Source organism: Eufriesea mexicana, unplaced genomic scaffold, assembly GCF_001483705.2.
Source record: "Eufriesea mexicana isolate 0111107269 unplaced genomic scaffold, ASM148370v2 scaffold4744748280, whole genome shotgun sequence".
In the NCBI taxonomy this organism is placed as follows: Eukaryota; Metazoa; Arthropoda; class Insecta; order Hymenoptera; family Apidae; genus Eufriesea; species Eufriesea mexicana.
Genome location: NW_016907957.1, coordinates 207158 through 222265, shown reverse-complemented (window position 1 = coordinate 222265; position 15108 = coordinate 207158).

Genomic DNA, 15108 nt, shown 5'->3' with positions numbered 1-15108 from the left:
GTTGGGTAAGGGTGGAAGGATATCGCGGAGGGTTCGAAGACGAGCGTACGCGATACCCGCGTTGAAAAATAACGCGAGCTACTGAGGGAAACACCCTTCCCGACAGTGCCCCCCCCCCGTTATCTCCGGTATTTGCGATCCTGCCTGAAATTTGCCACGCGCGAGTGGCATAATCGAATCAGGGACAATAACGGCAGGCCTCGATCGGGTCTGAATTCCTTCGCTTTTTCACTCGGGTTTTAAGCCACGAATTTCTCCAACCTCTGTCCGGGGGTACGCAGGGGCGAACGTCGATGACCGTTTAGTCTCTCTCGGACGCTTCTCGCTGGCAGCGGCTTCCCATGCAGCAAGGTGGGAATTCCAGGCTGAGATTTGTCTCGGTGCGAGAAGAGGGCGAGGGAGAGGGGGGAAGAAACGGTATCAACGGACGTAATGGTGCATCGAATGCATCCCCGTAGTCACGTTGTCAAAGTGCACGCGTACTTGGGATCGATTTCTTTCGCTCTCTCTCTCTCTGTCTCTCGCTCCGTCTCGCTCTCCTCTCCGTCCGCTCGCCGCTTTTGTCCCTTTTTATCCCACTTTCATGAAAATACTCGTGAATGCAGCGTGCACGGACGGTCGGTCGGGGAAAAAAGGTTTCTCCGTCTCTGCCCGGCTAGTCGGCCCCGTTCAACCGAGTTCGTGCACGGGAAAAAGCGCAGGGACCGCGGTAATTAAGATAATTGGGCTAATAATTTTCGGCGGAGGACTACGTCACGCGATACACCGATGACGAGCGTAGTCGTGTAGCGGTAGTGATACTCGTTTCCAGTTCGAGATCGCGTAGAACGCTGGGCCGCGTCTGTCACGCGTATTCGTATTGTTCGGGGTAACTAGCGAGGGTAACTGCATCGCGAATCGAAGCTGCGTTTACCCGGCAGACGGCACGAGCGTAGTTAACGGTTTCATTGTTCCGTTCCGTACGAGTACGCGTGATCCGATCGAAAGTTTCGTACCGAAACTTTGCGAAATCGAGCCGTTCGCTTAACTTTATCTCGATTCGCGCAGACCCACCCTCGCGCCACCCTTCGTCTGTCGACTCTGCTAATTTCCTTTCCACTCCTCGTTTCCGCGAGATTTTTCCAAGATTTTTCTACAGATTTTTCTCGAGATTTTTCTAGAGATCTTTGCCGAGATTTCTCGCGATCAAAGTTTGCATCGATCCCGCCCTACTGTCCGGGTGACACGATTTCGATGAATCGCAGCGACGCGCTCACTTATGCACGAATCGTGACAGTATCTATTATTTCGTTAAAACGTTCGTAACTCGATGAATCGCTTTGAATATTTGAAACGACTCCCGAACGATGAAGAAGCAATTTCGCGTGTCGCTGGAACGTTTGATCGTTCGACGGAGAACGGCCGTTGTGTACGCATTACAGCGCAGAATGGCGGACCCGATATGGGTTATGGTGTTTATAGGCTGGAAGGCCGGCAGGCCAGTGGGAGCAGGTTCGAAAGCTGGGCAAGCAGCCATTAGCAATCGATACTCGCGTAAACATCGGGCCGCTCCAAGACGAACCAATTAATTTGCCACTTAATTCGCGTTCCGGACGGAACTGCGCATTCGCGCAAATGTTTGCGCGCGATTCTCGTCCCACGATCCTCGCGGCCGTAAAAACATGTTTGCTCGATACGACAGGGGGCCCGCGGATGACGCCGTGCCCGTGGATCGTTACTCGTCTCGGCCCTTCGGCTCCGTTTCGAATTGCGCGGTGGAACGGGTTCGAGATCCTCGAGGGCAATCGCGTTTCGATCGATCGCCAGCCATACGAGCCCCGCACGAAAAAGCTGCAATTGCAAATTAATATTCGTGATCGCGCAGGCCCGCGCTGCTCGGAATCGAGGACAATCGTGGCAAAAAGTTGTTCCACGCTGCACTGGAATCGGGTGCAGAGAGATGTCACGCGAGATTTCGCGGAACGTTCATCTCCTGTGCTAGTAGACGCTTTGTAAACTATCTAGAGAGTGTCCGAAGGGTCCGTTACCGATCGAGACATCGATCAGTCATGAATCGGGACCCTCGACCCGAATTTCCTTTGAATTTCGCGAGAAATCGCGTGGGGAGGGGCTTGGACCGGTTGGATCGGTTTCTCAGCGGGTTTCTAGAGCGATTTCTAACCGAGGACGCGAAAAGAAGAGCGGAGACAACAACGCGTCTATGCGAGAAGTGCGAGAGGGAGGGGTGGCCGGTATCGCGAATAGAAAAGGTAGGACGAAGACCGTGGCGAATGTCCCGGCGTTCGACCTGCAGGTGCAGAAAACTTGACCGAGTTTTCGAGGTACACGCGGTGCAGGGCGACCCAGATTTCACCCTGTCGCTCCCTCTCTCTTTCTCTCTTTCGCTCGCTCCGCCGCTTCCCCTTGTTCGCAGCCTTTGCGTTTCCAAACCCCCATGACCGCGTCGAGTGCGTGTCACGATCCTCCCATAACCTATAAACATCGTATACCGTGGTGGCCATCGAGGCTGAATTTATTCCGGCGCTCTCATTCCCTTGTTACTCGTAGTTTTAATCGAGTTTGCAATATCTTCTCGCTCTCTCACCCGATTATCTCTCCTCGAACGTCTCCGGGACATCGTTCGTAAACGTTTGGACGGAACGATCGGCAACTCGATCGGCGAACGATCGGCGGGAAAAATTTCATCGGCGGATGAAATTGGAAGCGAGTTCGACATCCGCTGTTTCTCGCGTCGAGGCGACAGCTTTTGTTCGAAGTTCATTTTTCGCGAGCGTTTGCGCTTATAAATAGAGGGTATTTATATCGCGTTTAGCGCATGGTAGAAAAACAGATCGATGAGCGACGACGGTCCGTCGGTTTGCCTGAGATATCACTGGGAGTGATAACATCGATCGTCGTCCAACTGACGTCACGTGTGCGGTGAAAACGTGTAAATCAGCCGGCCGATCGTATTTCATCCCCTCGGAACCCGTTCTCCGTGCATTCTCCGTGGATTCTCCGTGCCCGATGGACTCTGAAAATCTGCTTCCAAATAGATAGTCGCGCACGGGCTGCGACCAAGTAAATGGAGCACAGAAATTGCCACGTGTAAAAATTGCACGAGCACAAAGTTGGCCGCGTGGACGCCGGGGCGGGCGCGAGGGCGAGCGAGACGGAGCACGCGCGCGTAGGCGCTTTAAGCCTCTTTTGGCACTTGGACTTTACGCGCTCGTAAACCGCGACAAATTTGATTAAGGTTTCTCCGAAGCGATCGCGAGTCGCGCCATCATCCCGGCCGTGTTAAACATTTTTTCACCGATCGCCTATGCTCGCCGCACGCTCTAGAACGCTCGATCAGGCTTCGATCGGTCGTGCCACTCAACCTACGACTAATAAACGTCCACGATCGATTCCGCCGCTTTCTACGATTTATCCTCTCCGCTGTAAGACCGCTTTCGGCCCGTTATTTCACTCGCTTATACGTCACTTTTCATCGCGCCTCCCCTGATCGGTCTCGATCACCGATCCGAACGGATAACCTATAAATGGCTAGTTTGTCGGCGTTAATATCCAGGCTTCGATTAAAACCGACAACCGAACGATAGCTCGTCGGGATTAAAAAGCATCGGACGAAGTAACTGGATCGTCGTTACGCCGTAAACTCGCGCAACGGTGGGCGGTTTCGTTGGAAAATAATAACGAGAATATACGCGGAAACGTTTCTGGCAAGTGCCAGAGGACAATCGGTCTTTCCTATTCGTGGAAACGATCAGTACCAAGGACGGTGCTTCCGCGAAAATCTAATGGGCTATTCTAATATCTCCGAAACTGGAATGTCATGCGACGGAACTGCGTGGGCGGGCAGTGCAGAAGCGATTACGACGCGTCACCGAAATCCACAGACGCCTTGCTCGCGTACGCGTGTGTGTACGTACGCGTGTGTTTCGCATTTGTTTCGAGGTTGGCCGCGACGCTGCGGAATTTTTCGCAATCGTTGCGCCACATTTTTCCCGGTAAAAACGCGTCACCGATTCCCTAGCATCTATTAACCCGCGACAGCGATCTGGCCGATGCGATGTCTCGGAGCGTGCGGCGAAATTACGAGCTCGACCGTTCTCCGTAGACGCTCTGTCTCATCGACTACTCCAAACAGGGATTACGTATATACCGCGCGTATTTTCTTCGCCGGAAAACCGGAGTATTTACTCGAGGGTTCAAAGTGGATGTACGTAATCCAAGAAGTACCTACGGCGATAGATTAGACCGGGTATTCGGACGGTATTTCGCCTCTTTGGATCCAATTTGCGCGATTATCACCGCGGATCAGTCGCGAGGAGAACGGTTCACGAATGTAAGCTCAACCGCGAACAACCGAGCCCGACGAAACTCGAAAATCGGTTTATCCATCGTTTCGAACGAACGATCTAGCTGAACGATAAAAACGATCCTTCGCGATGAGACATATCGAGTCGTTGGAATTCCGTTGGCAGAGCGGTTTCGATAGGTAACGGGACGAGGCGAAAATCGGGCGAGACGAGAAAAGATTCAGGTGGTTTTTAGTACCTGTCGCGCATCGATCCCCACCTAGCAGCCAGCCAACCGGTAGCCGAACTTGGGCAAGTTTAATCGATGGCGTCGCGACGCGAATTCGGCCAGGAACGAGGGAAAAGAAATAATAGAGCGCGTGGAACAAAAGGGAGAGAGAGAGAGAGAGAAAGAGAGTGGAGAGTGGAGAGGAGACATATTGATTTTATCGCGTTCGCGTGCACCGGATCGTATCGTCTCGGTCCGCGGGCAAGTCGTGCGTATCGCGAGCGATAGTTTGCCAAACGACCCAAATAAAAGGGGACAGAGGAGCGTGTGCCGGCGTGTGTGGCACTCGTGGCCTCGCTCGTAGCGTCGCTACCCCGTCGGCGTGGCGGCTCGCTGGCTCCGCTTCGCCTCGAATGGCGAAATTTTGCATCGCTTGGTCGAAAGTCGGGCTATCGACGAGGGTAGTTATGCGGGTATCGCAACATCGCGACGTTTCCGTTCGGGATGATAAACCGGGGATCAATGCCAGGGATTGAACCGCGAACGGGGGGCGCGTACGATGCGCAAGAGCCGAAAACGGCACGGGAGTAGAAGCTCGTGATAGAAGTCAGTAACCGGGACGATCACCTGCATTCGAAACGGTGACAACGACAAGTTCGATCCGGCGCGTCGCTCATCGACCGCTCTCTTGGACCACTGAGGGATCGCTCGTGGGACGGTGATGGGCCGGTGATGGGCCGCAGTGATAAGACCTGGAGGATCGGTTTTGCGGGCCGTTGAAGGAACGCTCGCTGATCTGCGTGGAAGGTTTCGCGCGATCGGACGAACAGGCCGTGCAGTTGCACGGTAGGTAGCTGGTAGTTGCTGGTTAGAGTCGGTGGAGTAGCGTAAGGTAACGCGATCGGTCAGAAGGAAGAAGGAAGCGGCGAGCAGGGGCGAAGGGGGTTAGCGAGGGTTGTCGAGGGTAAACGGGGGAGGAAGAAGGAGAGAAGGATGGAGAGGAAGATAGGGAGAACGGGACGGAGAGAGAGAAAGAGAGGTAGTTGGGAGAATCGGAGGGTCGTACGTATCGCATCAGGGTGTATGCACCGAAGAGGGGTAGGCCGCGGCGGGGGTCACGGAGTGCGCTGACCTACTGTTCCACATTCGTCGCACAGCAGCCTTCCCGAACTTCGTAGCGGAGCGAACCCAGAAACCCAGAACGCTGCCCCAGCACCCTCCAGCTCCGCTGCCCCTCGACCACTGCCCTCTTTCTCTCTCTCTCTCTCTCTTTTCTTTCCTCTCCCCGTGGCTCTGTCTCTCTTCCCGCTGCTACCTCTATAGCCTCGCTTCCCTACAGTCTCGCGGATTTAAAGCTGAATCCTTTATACCGTGGAATCGCGCGGAACGGCGCAGCCATCCGGGCGCATCGCATCGCAACGCTATGACTTTCTTTTTCTTCCTTTTTTTCTCTCCCCTAAATATATGAACGCGCGCGGAGCCGCTCTATCCCTCTCTTCTGCTCTCTTTTTCTCTCCGTCTATCGGCCACCCGAGCCCGTGTATTCCTTCCTCTCGCACCAAGACCCGACTCTGTTCGTCCGAGATTACGCCGACAATGGACCGACTGTTTATCGGGAAATAAGGATTTAATGGCGTCCCAAGATTTATCGATGCACCGTCGATTGCATTTGTTTTCGCACCGCATCGATAACCCGCTGCAATTTTGGCCACCGGCCGGAAGCTACTTTACGTCCACCGGATAACCCAGAATTCGGAGGAGCAGACACCTCGCGAAGTCCTACACCGACTAACCTCAAATTTCCTCGATCCGCAGTCGTGTGATCATATCGGCTAACCTCTATCCCGACGTCTCCGTAAAAATCTCTACGCATTTTCCCTGGTGGACTGGTGTCACGGGTGTGGACAGTGTCCGATAGGACCCTCTGAGATTTTTCGTAAGAAGAAGATGGGAAGGAAGCGATCTCGGTGGTTAGCTCGTTTCGTTCGCAAGCGCAATTAACGCTGCTCCCGTGGTGAGATCAGTGAACCGATTTAGCGATGCGCGCGTTACTCTTCTCGTCTAATTGGACGGGACCCGAAAAATCGTGGTCGTTGGTTGTCGTTGATTTTCGAGCGCGAAATTCGAATCACGGTCACCGGTGAGGAACGGGCGGCAGTGGAAACGACGGTTTCCCATGAATTATTCGACAGGCAGAGAGGGTGGACGGGGCGCCGGAACTGCAAGGAACGTTCATGCACCCCGAAAGCTCGTTTCCCTCCCCGTTTGCAAGCGCAGCGGCGCATGTCTGTTGACGCTGCCGGCAGTATCGGTTGGACGCACACCCCCGAGAGCGAAAGCTCACTTACGCTCACGAATTCTTACGCACACCCGCGACCGAGCCGCGCGCTCTGACACCTGGTGTTTCCACCAGGTAACCATCCTTCTGCGGTTCGTCGTTTTCGAAAATCTACGCGGGCAATTTCGTAGCTTAAAAATCGACGAAATTTAGAAACCTGGTCCAATCGTATTCCGCGAAATTATTCCTCGAAATTATTCCTCCCTTTAGTCTCGAAAAATGGCGAGGTTCGTAAGAAAAAGTTCCCATATCCGAGAGATTATCTTCGTTTTTCGTAATTTGTACGAGAGAACGGTGCAAGAGACAGTAGAAAGAACCTTCGAATTTCGAATCGTCGAAGCGGGACGCCCGTTGCCCCAACGGACTAATAGGCGTCGAACACGTTGCGCGGGAACTATAAGTAAGAAGTAGTTTACAAACTTTGGGTGTTGCTCGATGTGCGACGCATTCGAACCGACGGCGACGAGACTAGAAAAAGGGTGCTCGTTTAACCTACCTCTACGCATCAGCATAGACCGTAAAAAAGGATCGGATTCGCGTACCGAATCCTTTCGAATTCGAAAAAAGAATCGTCACCGATTCATCGATACCGGTAAACCGAACGAAAAATCGCATCCGTCGAATCAGCATTAGCGAGACGTCGCAAGGTAGACGGGAAAAAATTGGTCGGGTCGGCGAGGAAAATTCGGAAAAGCGGGATCAGGGGTCCGCGTGGCGCGCGGTACGCACCTGAGCCGCCCCACTCGGGGTTGCAACGCGGAGCGAGGGAGACAGAGCGTGGCGGCGAACGGGCGCGAAGTCGTGCGACCGAGAGAGAGGGAAAGTCGGTACTGCGGGACGGAAAGGCGGCGAGAGCGAGAGAGAAGGCGGCGGACGAAAGGGGAGAAAAGTGGCGAGAGAAAGGGAGAATCTCGAGGAGAGGAACGGAAACGCTGAACTTTTTTTTTGAACCGCGGAATTTCGAGGCGAGCGAGGAGAGGAGAAGCTCGCGAAGCCACGAGGCGAGAGAGGAACGGAGAAACGGCGCGAAAAGCGTTCGGGAGAGGAGGACGAGAAGCGCTTCGGGGCGGAAAGGAAGGGAATAGAGGAACGAGAAGGAAGGACGTCGAGGGTGGAAGAAGAAGAAGAAGAGGGTAGGCGTTTTAGAGCGAGAGGGAGCGAGAGTATGGTGGCAGTAGTGGTGGCAGGGTTGAACGTGGAGGAGAAAGAGAAAGCGGGAGAGAGATAGAGGGAGAGCGAGAAGGAGGAGGGCATAGCGAAAAGGGAGAGAGAAGGCTGGCGTAGGTGGTGGTGGAAGAGCGAGAGAGCGTAGTCGAGCGACCGTCCCGCTGTGGCCACGAGCTCCGACGCTCGGGGAACGTAGGTAGTGCGTGAACTTCCGGCCGAGTGAAACGGACAAGAGAGAAAGGGGAAAGGAGTCGAGAGAGAAGGGCCATTCGATTCCCTTGGAAAGTTCGTTCGGAATCCTCCCTCTGGCTTGGTTGGACTCGGGGATCGCGCGCATCGACGGGGATCATCCGCGACGGACGGGCCTTGAAAAGTGTGTTCGCGGCGCGCGGACCACAGAGGACGAGAGGGCGCGAGGACGAACAGAGTGCGTAGTCGCGATAGAAGTAATAGGAAGTGCAGAAGCAGGGGCAGGAGCAGGTGGAGGAGGAGGAGGAGGAGAAGGGAGCCAGGGACGCGTGTGGACGCTGGACGGTGGACGCTGGACGCGTGTGTGTGTGCGTGTGCGAGTGCGTGTGGACGGTGGTGCGTAGACTCGGACGCGGAGACGCGAACGCGTGCACGCGAATCGAAGGCGAGTCGGACGCGAATCGAACACGAATCGAATCGAAGTCGAATCGAATCCGGTGGAGAGACAGGGAGAGGAATAGAGAGAGGACGCGCGCGCGAGAGAGAGAAAGAGAGAGAGATCGAGATCGAGAGAGAGAGAGAGAGAGAGAGAGAAAGAGAGAGAGAAAGATAGAGAAGGCGCGAGTGGTTAGGCGAGGAGGAGAGGGAGAGAGAGTGTGCGGGTGTCGGTGAAAGGGTTTTCGTGGTCGCCGCTCGATCGCCCTCGGAGACGAGGACGACGACCAGAAGGAGAAGCACAACGACGACGAGGAGGAGGAACAAGAACGGCAGGATCAGAAGCAGCGACCGCTTCCAAGGAGGACGTGGACGCGGACGCGGAGGCGGAGGAGGAGCTGGCGGTGGAGGAGGAGGTGGCGGTGGAAGAGGAACAGGTGCGAGTGCGAGTACGAGTGCAGGTGCGAGTGCGAGTACGAGTGCAGGTGCGGGTGCTGGTGGTGCCGGTGCGGGTGCAGGTTGGAGATCGGATCGGAGATCGGATTCGAGCGGAACGGAAGCAGGAGCCGGGGAGAGAAAGGAATCGCCGTCCTCGTTGCGAGACCGAACGAGAGTGCGTTCTGGTGTGTTGCCGCAGGGGAGGAGCGGAGGGAGACTCGAAAGGGAGGAAAGACGACGACGTCGGCGACGAGGAGGAAGAAGGAGAGGAAGAGAGGTGCTGGAGGAAGACGAGGAAGAAGAAAATGAAGGTAGTGGTCGGTTCCGCTTGTCTCGTCGACGAGATCGAGAGAGTTTAGAGCTTAGGAGAAGGGAAGTGGTATCTCCCGTCTCTTTACTCTCTCCCACTTCTCTCTCCATCTCTCCAGACTCTCTGAGTCTCTCCGTGTGATCGTTTTTACGCGAACGAGCGGTCAAGAGGAAGTAGTAGTACTAGTAATAAGAGAAGAGGCAGAAGCAGAAGCGGAGGAAGAATAAGAAGAAGAATAAGAAGAGGAAGAAGAAACGATAAGAACGACGCGAACGTACGTCTAGAGATCGAGGGAGAAGAAAACGGAGAAGAGAGAAAGGATATCGAAGAGAAAGTGGTATGTGGTGATTATTTTTTTTTTTTTTTCTCCCGTTTTCGTTTCTTTCCATTGCGCGTTTACCGGGAAGGGCTACTGTGTTCGTCGTGGAGACGAAGCCTTTCGTCGAGTGTAGTGTGGTTTCTTAAAGTGGTGCCTCAGCACGAAGAGGGAATCGCCAGCAGGGCAGAGGCTCGAACGCATGTAGGAACATGGCCGCAACCAGCCCCTGCCTCCCTCTAGAGGTGAGTCCAGCGAAACCGGAATGGCTCTGATTCCGATTCTTCGCCCTAGCGATTTCGTTGCGAAATCACTCCGTTATCTGGAACACACACCTCGTCGTCTCTCTCTCGCTCGGACGGTCGTTCGTCGATCGGTCGTCACGCGATCACGAATCGTTCGTGTGTCGATTCCATGGCAAATTCTAACCTATCTCTCTCGTTCGTTCCATCCTTCGTTTCGTCCTTCGTTTCATCCTTCGTTCGAATGGAACGGTCGATCGTTCGACGTAACCGAAATCGACGTAAACGAGATCGAGAACTGGTCGTGTGTCGCTCGGTGCTCGTTCCACACGAGCGTGTGTACCTTCTACCGACTGGTCGCGTTCCGTCGAGTCGTGTCGGCTCGACCTCTTTCGCTTTTCCACCTTTCGTTCCCCGCGATCAACGGGGACCAGACGAATCGCTTAACTAATTAACGTATACTCGAGAGATTGCTCGCACGTTAACGACGATGCTCGTGACCGTTGTTCGTCTAACTTTCGCAGATTCGAATTAACGTCGCGGTGCTGCTTCCGATTTGACCCCTTTACGGACCAGCACCACCGGCGAGGATCAATCGACTGCCACCCATTTGGCGTATAAACACGTCGCCTTGTACACATTGCTACGCACCTAACGGGGCTGGAAACTGACGACACCTGGAAACTTTAGTCCCCGAGACCTCGTTTCGTCGCGAAGATTTCGCGCAATCGGAAACCTCGAAGCTCTCCAAGACCTCTTCCTACTCTCTCGAAAATTCCGTCCATTGATTTCCCCCCGTTCGACGCCCCGAAATTACGAGCCGGGCCGATTCGAGGAAAGAAAATTACCGGTAAACGACGTAGCGCGATACCCCGATGGCTCGTTTCTCCGTTTCTGTTTGCCGTATCGCGTTGACCCCGTTTATTCCATCGTTCCTATCGAGCTTTCATCGCGTCACTTATCAGCCCGTGCTGTCTGTTCGTGCTCGCGAATGCAACGCAGCCGACCAATTAAAGAGAACGCTGCTATCCTCGCGGAGCTTACTCCTCTACCGATCGCACGCCAATTTTTCCCTCCCTCCTCGCGATCCAACCCATCGACCATCGAGAAAACGTTGTCCCTGCGAGAAGAAATCCTTCAATTTCGCCACAGAGTCACGGTCAAGCCTTCTTTTTACTCCCCTCCAATCGTATCGATTAAATTTCGACGTGTCACTTTGCGGATAGAGCCTTTGAACGTAACTTCCCTATGAATAATCGCTTCCACGTCGTCCATTGTCCTGTCGCAGATCGAGGAACACGTTTCGGAATCAACGCCTAGAGGCAGCGAGATAACGGAGGGAAGATAAGCAGGTGTATCGTAAAATTCCTAACGTTTAAAAGCGGACGCTGGTTGCGCTTCGTAGGTCTAGCTCTCCGGAGCGATATTAACATAATTATACAAAAAATAGTTAAAAGTTTGCGCCGTGTTACGAGGCCATAGGGATGCATACTCAAACGGATCGCGGTTACCGAGGATCGCAGACTTGGCTATTTTCGTTCGAAAATAACCGTACGAGGATATCGATTCTCATCTTTGTCGGTCGTAGTGGATAACGAAAATATATCCGATCCTTCGCGAGAATTCGATCACGATACAGACAATACCGAATTTAGATACGTAATATCGCTCGCGGAAGAACGGGCCGCAGTAGAAATCTCAGGCAATGATCAGACGGGCAGATCTCGCATCGTGCATCCTGTATATACGTTCTATCAAATCGAACGATACGTCCTCGTCTCGTTGTCCACTGATCGAGGGATCTAAGATCAATCGAAAGCAGGCCGTTAATGATCGCACAGTGTCATTTCTCTCTCTCTCTCTCTCTCACTCTCTCTCCCTCTCTGGCTCGTAAACGCGAAAGAGGACATGGAACGACCCAGTCGTAATTCGGCGTGTCGCGTTGGAAATTTATTTTACACGCAGCGATTTATCGCTTTCATTAAAACACTGGGCATTCGCGAGCCGCCACGCGACACCTTCGCTCCAGCTTTCCCGGTTTAACCGGTAATTTCGTCTGCCACGCTATTTTTTCCCTCTCCCCACGAACGCTCGAGGACCACGGGAAATAAAGGTCGACGACCCGAATCGAAGCGTTTCCTTCATTCCTCTAGCACCGGTCGTCTATTACCCGAAATTGGCATCAACGTCGCTGCTCGTTCTCGGATCGACGTCGCCTGGCCGTGTCCCGGAGAACGTCGACGACGCTTGGCGGAATGAGCGCGATATTTAACGAGCCTGGGAATAAACGGGAACAAACGGGAACAAGCGTTGGCTACCGGCGTGGAGGACGAGATTCCGCGACCCGTTACCAGCGAGCTGATAGTTGGCGGAACACGGTGGAATTGTTTGTTCAGGCGACGTCGAGAAGGTGTCGAACGCGATATCGAAGATCGCTCTCGAAGCAATTCGAGTTGGAAACTCTACGCACGAAGTTGGGCTTCGCGGAATACCTAAAAGCGAAAACTTGCTTGTAAGGAACGGAGCAAACCGTCAAGTGCCGGGATAGTTTATCGGGTGGAAATTTAGCATCGGGTGGGAAACGTGGAAACGGGAGAGGCGAGAATTGGGAAATTCGCGGATCCAGGTGGATCCTGCACGGACGTCTGTCCGGAGTGGCGAAAAGAGGTCGACGATCCTGGTTCGAGTGTCCTCGCGGACGTTAATTTATTAAAGATCCGTGGGGCTAGTTTGTCACGAAAAAGCCGGCGTTACGTAACTGTCAATTAAATAATGGCTCGAAGCGTGCCGGCCGGTCGTTTGGTCGTTCGCTCGGCTAATCGCGTCCCTCGTGCATCCAATCTCGATTCGATCGATCGAACACGCTCGAGCGCCGCGATCTCGAGGATGAGAACCGTGGGATCGTGCGAGAAAACGGATCTCCGGATTCGCGTCACGTAGCCTCTCGTCGGTTGTTTCGTCGGCTGTGAATTTTTACGGGCTTCGACTCGAGATTCCCGTCCTTTTGTTTCCATCGGGATTGTTCCCGATAGCGCCTGGTCAGGCTAGAAAAAACCAGAGCGAAGCGGGATGGAGCGGAGAGGGGGAGGTTTCTTATCTAGGCGAGAGGAAATTCTCGGCCGACAGAGAAAGCTCGTGCCTAGCTGACGACCCAAAAATTGCATCGGACGTTCCGGGAGGGGAGGGTAGCGGAAGGAGGACAACCCCCGTGGCGCATCGTTCTCTTACCCCTCGACGACGACGACAACGACGACAACGACGACATCGTGGTCGACGTCTGGGATGATAAAAAGCCGGGAAATTGGGTCGAAATTCGGACGGAAGCGTTACGTGGACTCGTATCGGGCGGATTGTCGGGGCTGATCGGTGTGTAGAGATGGGCCGAGGTTCCGCGGAGGTTGGCAATCGTGGCGAGAGGAGCCCGTGCGCGGCACGTGTGAGCGGGCAGACTGGGATTCGCAGTTGGTACGACTGACTGTGACGCCCGTGGAACGGGGAGTACGACGACGCTGGAGGAGCCGTGGACGAAGGAAGAGGACGCGACGGGGGTAGAAGAGGATCGCTCGAACGGCCGAGGAGGGGCCGAAAGGGCGGCATGAATGAACGATCGATAGATATATAGTTACTTGCTGCCAGGTATCCACCTTTCCGTGTATTTTCTCCGGAGACGCGACTATTCTTCCCCAAAAGAATCTCGATCCCCTTCGAAAGACGCCGTTTCTTTCCTCCGGGCTTGCCTACGGGATTCAACCTACCCCTACGTTTTCCACCCTTTTTTCCCTCGCCAAAGTCTTCCACAAACCTTTCTTACTCCTTTCTCATACATACCTCTCTCTCTCTCTCTTATTTTCTCCTCCTTCCCTCGATTCACGCGTTAATCGACGCTACGACTCGAGGCTCCTCGAGAAACCGTCGATTCGGGCACCGCGATCTTGCTTCGAGAGACACGCGAATCGGTTTTGGATTTATTCCTCGGTAATACTCGCGAAATGCTTGCGAAACGCTTACGAAATACCCGCGTCGATTCGAGTAGCCGACGACAGGGGAGTTAAATTACGACAGCGCGGAAGCTCGTATCTCGATCGCTCGCCGAAGCAATTAACGGGGCTGTCCGTGACAGCGCGGAGATCGGTCGACTCGCGTCTGCGAGTAGGCCACGTATCGTCGACGATCCCGTCCCGTGAGGCCAAATTGTTGCTCTCTCCCGGAACTTTCGGCACCGATCGCGCGTCCAGACCAACCGCGCCCCTAAAATTCCGTCGCTCTGCATTTCCAGGGAACCGCGAGTATCTCGTCGGGCTACCCCGGTTCACGCGCTAAATAGGCTTAACCATTACGGGTAGGGATGGGTTTCCATCCACGCGGAGTAGATCGTGTCGTACGACCGTGAACGAGAAATTTAATAATCCCAAAGGCGACACGAACCTTCGGGTCCGCCCTGTAGCGACTAGATCGGCTAGATCGATATCGCGAAAGTTTCTTTGTGGACCAGGGCAGCGTGCACGCGTGGTGTGCGTGCACACGTCTCGGCTACACGCGCTAGGTCGCGCGTACATGTCCTTCGTACATAATAAAGCTCGCAATTCCCTGGGGTCGGCTATGCCTCCGCGGGGATGCCTTTTACATCCACGATGATATCGCGCGCTCGCAAGCGTGCGTTTAATACCCACAGTCAGAGTCGCCGCGTTCGTTTAACCTAATTGCCGACGTAGTTCCGTCGGACGCGATTAGCGCGTCACGTATCACGGTCTTCGTCATCGTCGGGTGGATCGCGAGGGGGTTAGGTTTCGGGAAGGCGACGAGGGTGAGAAAGCATTGTCCGCGAGCAACGCGTGGGTGTCAAAGGCCCCGGGTGGTTTCGCGTGATTTTGCGCGAAACGGATACGCGTCTCGTTTCCCCGCGATTCGCGATTAATCGCCGGAATATCCGCGGAGAAACGCAGAACGCGAAGATTCCAAGGGCGAAAATGGGCAGTCGGCGCGACTCGTTGCGTTTCGAAGGACACGGGCCCCCGTTTCCCCCATGCCGATGACCAATGGCGCTCGAATGCTGGCTGACCTCGTGGCGTGGGCGAAAGAGGATCCTGTCATCGTGTATGCGTACATTATCGCGCGCGTGTGCGTGCGTACACTGCGCACACGGATCCCCCGACTCACCCTC